Source organism: Dryas octopetala, chromosome 2 (genome assembly GCF_963921425.1).
Source record: "Dryas octopetala chromosome 2, drDryOcto1.1, whole genome shotgun sequence".
NCBI lineage: Eukaryota > Viridiplantae > Streptophyta > Magnoliopsida > Rosales > Rosaceae > Dryas > Dryas octopetala.
Window position 1 is genome coordinate 25,334,592 of NC_141367.1, and position 5,810 is coordinate 25,340,401.

At 31.1% G+C, this 5,810-nt stretch overlaps 1 non-coding gene across 1 annotated transcript; it reads left to right on the forward strand.

Annotated features, from left to right (window-relative positions):
* The first annotated feature begins 5,730 nt into the window (after positions 1–5,730).
* On the forward strand, positions 5,731–5,810 carry TRNAL-UAG (transfer RNA leucine (anticodon UAG)). Its single transcript has one exon. It is a non-coding gene; the product is annotated as a tRNA-Leu (tRNA).

The window sequence follows — 5,810 nt, forward strand, 5'->3', positions numbered from 1 at the left end:
TTGCTGATTCCTATGGTTTTTGAATGCATAGGTGTAAGATTGTTGATTATAATAGTTGTGAAATGCATATGTGTTAACTTTTTTTCTCTTTGAATATCTAGTATTAATGGCGTTTGGTAAATAAATTTTGAAATCTCAAATTGATTTGATCTAAGTCATCATTCTTAGATCTCAAATTGATTTGATAAAAAAAAACATTGAGACATGCAAGTCCCTCATAATTTGTGTATGTGTGTGAGACATCCAAAAAGCTACAACTATATATATAGCAGTGATGGATTTAGAACACAATCGATCATTGGTCTGAGCTCATCCCAGTTGCCATCTGATAATCTTAATATCTCATCATCTTCATTTGGATTGAAAAAGCTTATGTATGATGATGAGTTCACCATTGGATCAACTTCACCTTTTAAGCTCAGCTGCTCTGCCAAAAATTGGTTCCCTTCATACATGTTACCATTATAGAAAAGAGGACTCCTTTCAAATTGATCCTTAGCAGCTGCCAAAGCACCCAAATTTGCATCTGACTCAGAACTGCATGTTTTAGAACTTGAGTCAACCACACTTTGCTGCTTGGAAGTTGTCTTATGCCAATTTGATGCATACTTTCTACATGGATTAATTCGCTTCATAATCCTACAAAGTGTCCAAACTTCCTGCAATAATCAATCATATGAAAGAAATTAATTAATTAATAGAATCTTTTCTAGTGATCAATTTACAAAATCATTTTCAATGCACACACACATAAACACACAACGTACATATGCAAACAAGTAATATAAACGTAGGGAAATTCTCTTGCCATATATTCTGACATGTTTATGTATTCATATTTATGTAAGATTGTTGATTATAATAGTTGTGAAATGCATATGTGTTAACTTTTTTTCTCTTTGAATATCTAGTATTAATGGCGTTTGGTAAATAAATTTTGAAATCTCAAATTGATTTGATCTAATTCATCATTCTAATAGGTGATTGTTACTGTTGTGCAGTAGCAATGGGTGATTGTTACTGTCGGGCAATAGCAATGGGTGATTGCTACTGCCGGGCAGTAGCAATATGTGATTGTGCTGGCGGGCAGTAGCAATAGGTGATTGTTACTGACAGATAGTAGCAATAGGTGATTGTTACTGTCGGACAGTAGCAATATGTTATTGTTACTACCGAACAGTAACAATAGATGATTGTTACTACCGGACAGTAGTAATAGGTGATTGAAAAAGATTCTGGATGCTTCATCTTGATTTGTTGTGTTTTATGATGGTTATTATTTTACATGTTTATGGAATGAAAAATACCTAAATTATGATTTTTTTTTTTATTTTGGTACCAATTGGCATTGAAATGAAGAAGGAAACAAAAATTGGCTTTTTAAAAAAAACACTGTAGCGTGCTACAGTAACGCCGTTACTGTACCACCGGGTTTTTTTAAAAAGTGGGCCGCTACAGTATTTTACTGTAGCGGTTGGGCCGGATGAACAGTAAATTTTAAAAAATAGACTTAAAAAAAAATAACCCTTTGTTTTTCGGAATAAAATTTAAGAAATTTCATATTCATTCGCGTTACCAAAAAGCGAAAAATTGACTCAAATACAAATTGAAAATATTTTTCATTTTTAATAATATTATTATCTTAAAAAATTATATATTCGAATTACAGTGTGATTACTTAAAAATGTGATTAAATTCGTATTAACTTATAACACTCCTATTAAGTTTTAATGCTAATTAAACAATAACATCAATTTTTTAACAAGTTTGGTTTGGGGCTAAAACCCTTGTCCAACATTGGACATCCATCAGTAGTAACTAAACTTGAAACCTATATAATGTTGTAGAGAAAAATATTACTAAACTAAATCAATAGTTAGTTGGTCATGATAACCCTTTTAAATGTCATTAAGTGTCACTCTTATGTTAGTTCTTTTTAAAAATATTGAGGACTCGTTTGGTATGTCGAACTGTACTGACTAATTTCTGTCGAATATTATTAATCTGTTCCTGAAAGTACTGATTGTTTATCCAAAATATTATCAGGCGTTTGATATTGTTCTGGATAAATAGTCTGACTAAGTTATATTATGTTTGACGCTTTGTCGGATAGTAGCGGATCAAAAAAATTTTTTAATTCAAATAACTTAGTAAAAATTGAAATTTATATGACACAAATTATTTTTGGCAAAATTCATAGTTACCAATTTTTAATAACACTATGATTTTCCTGCTCAATCCTCTCCTTAACAATACTCTAATTTTCCTATACAATCCAATTTACAAAGAAGGTAATTGAAGTTTAGAAATACAAAATGGTGACTATGGGGACCATTAATGCAAAATCATTCAAAGAAAGTGTTTTTTTTTTTTTTTTGTGTCAATCTTCCTCTCCTTTACAACACACTGGCTTGTTTGCTTGTTGCCTTCGTTAAAGTACAGATTTGAGAATCACAGTAGAACGAAGATTTACAATAGTGTCAACTTCCTCTTTCACAGTGGCTGTTGATTTTTTTTTTAAGAGAGAGAATGAATATTGGGTTATGTGTGGGGAGATTAATAAGGGCCAAGACCTAAGAAATGAGGCTTAATATTATATCGGTGTGAGAGAATGGTTACATAGAGACTACAACTTGAGATTTCTTGAGCGTTAAAAAAAAAAAAAAGAATAAGGTTGGACCACCACCCAACATGGAGGTCCGATCCGAAGGCCAAGGGTTCTGCAAATTGGAAAGGAATATAGTGGGGGAGAAAGAAAGAGAGATAGAGATAGAGAGAGAGATATATAGAGAGAGATGAAGGGCTGCTAGTCTTAACTGCCGCCAAGGTGACGGGATGGAGGGGGTACCGGGGTGGTGGCCGAAGGCTGGGCTATGGTGATGGGACAATGGACGAGAAGAAGATGAAAAAAGCGTCTCTTGGTTTTCACGTAGAAAGCGTGTTTTTGTTTTCCAAAAGTCTTTATAATTAAGCGTGTATTATATAATCTCGAGTGTGTGAGTTGTAATAGTTAGTCATATAAAAAGAGTATTAAAAGCCCAGTCTGGTTTATATAGTTAGGTAATTAAATAATACAAGTTGACACTAAACAACTGACATGAACTATTTACTCATATCCAGAGTCTAATACGATATACCAAACATGCCCTGAAAAGGAAGATAGTGTTAATTTTTTAAATGAAAGGAAAATAATATTATTAGGGCTAATTATGAATGATTATTTTATAAGAATTCTTATATTAATATTATATTAATCTAATAACACATATTTTTATTCACTTATACCTATTTTATTATCCAATAATCCGTTTTAAATTACTAACCCTTAAAAAAAACAAAAAAACCTTACGCAAACACATTTTATTGCTTGTCCCTTTTTTTACTCCATTTACCGCATATTCACTTCCTACCCTCTTAGGGTGTAGAATGAGAGTTGTAGAGGCTATATATTCGATTTTAACTCTAAAACTTTAGACAAAGCTCAAAATCTCAAAGTTACAACTTAACATAAAACCGATAAATCAAGTGTCATTAGATTAATCTAAAGACTCTTATAAAACATTTCTTCATAATTAGTCTCTCATATTAACTAGACTCATAGTTATATTGATAAAACATCAATACATACACTTAGTCATAATTCGATATTTGCCTTCCTCTTCTCTAAATCATAAAAATAAACATAACATTGGTTAATATTTTTAAGCATGTAAACCCCATATTTTTTAAGTTTTGATACTCATTACAATAGGCCATGTTTAGTATTAATTTTTAATTTTGTTATTTTTATATGTTTGAATAAGATATTAAAGCACCTTTATTTTTTTATTTACTTTTATCTTTAAAGTACTAAATATCGCAAAAAAATTTCATACTTGCGCGTGTTAAAAAGAGAAAATAAAGATTACTTTAGAGTCATATAGATATGGTTAAAATAAATGTAATTACATAGATTAATTTAATTAAATAAGTGCCAAGATACACCAAAAAATAAAAAATAAGTTCCAAAATACATACTTTTTTTTTTATAAATAAGCATGTTATATGATTATATCATGCTGTTTTTTATTTCACGGCAAAAAGAATGCTGTTCTTTGTTTGAATAACACATTTGACTTTCCTTAGTGGCATTAAAAAATTTAAAATAAAAAGACAAAGTTGTAATTGTTTTGGAGTACAGGTTTATATATGGTAGAGATCCCTGGCTGGCGGTCAATTTTGGAACACTGTGACACTTGGAGGCGTGGACGAAGCATATATAAAATCATTACGAAATAGACAATTATAAGAAAAAATTCATTTCTTTAAAGAAGAGAGTTTGGACCTGGCCAAAAAAAAGAAGGGAGTTTGGAACTTATATTCATTTCTTTTGAGATATCTACATCATTGTATAAATAAAAGGAATTGTTATTTGCACTCCTCTTATGTGAGAGCATAAAGGAGTGTGAGAAGAAGTTTTGAAGTGCATTTTCCATTTCTCTAAATAAATATCATTATATTAATAATAGTTGATATCTTTAACATTTATTCTATATGAAATAAAAGATTTATATTCGAGACTTCTTTAATATTTTAGAGAAAAATATCACTAAATTAATAATGTTAGTATATTAACATTAACAGTAAATTATGCGTTTGGTTTATTTATTATTCTATAAATTTCATTGTAGTCTACAATTTTTTTTAAGTTTTATATTGATCCACGAATTGTCTGAAGTGTTCTATTTTTGTTCAAATTGGATAAATTTGGACAATTTTGCCCCTCAATTTTGTACTAATGAGTTGACTTTGAGGGACAAAATTGTTTATTTTGAACTAAAATAGAACACATCAGACAATTCATAAACTAATATAAAATTTTAAAAAATTTGTGGACAAAAACAAAATTTATGAAATAATAAATAGACCAAACGCATAATTTTCTGTAACATTAATTAAGAAATAGCATTACATGGCAATATGATAAATAACACGGAGAAGAGGTAGGTTGGCTCTTGAGAAGTGAGAACAAAAAAAGTGGGTCGGCTCTTGAACATAAAAGTGGAAGGTAGGTTGGGTGGGGATTCGTGGACAATGTGCACTCAACTACCAAACCTGGTGGTGTTTGTTAATAAAGAAATAAAGCTAAGCAAGTAAGCAGCCTAAGCCTTGGTGTAGCCATCCAAAGTGGGAAAAATCGATTAGGAATCCAGAATCTTTCTTGTTTGGGGTCCAGTACTCTCTGCCTTGGCCCTTAACGTACTCCACATAATTATTGTTTGTTTGGTTCTAATATTTGTACGGTTCATGCAAGAGAAGTTGATTTTTGACTTCTAAACTCAACGATCTAGATCAACAGTTTGCTATTGACAATTTGACATGGTACTAAGAAAGCGCAGTCTATCAAGCCACACAAACGTCACACTCTTTATATGAGAAAATTAGCAGAAAAAAAACTTATGTATTAGTAGTATTACGTATGTATATACTTTACTGTGTTTATGAGAAAATAACTAGTTGGGGTTTACAGAGAAATTAAGCTGAATTGTTGGTTCAGCTATGGCTTATGGATAACTAAAATCAAAACTCGAGCCCAAACTAAACTTAACAGTCTTCAAAGTTGGTTGATTTGGGCTCTATTTATGGGATAAGGTTGAATCATAATCAAACATTCAAAGACTTTCAAACCCTTGTATAGAGGCCATGTTTACATATACTATATTATATAAGTTAAGCAAATCATGCCTACAAGACAGTTTGGCCGAGTGGTCTAAGGCGCCAGATTTAGGCTCTGGTCCGAAAGGGCGTGGGTTCAAATCCCACAGCTGTCA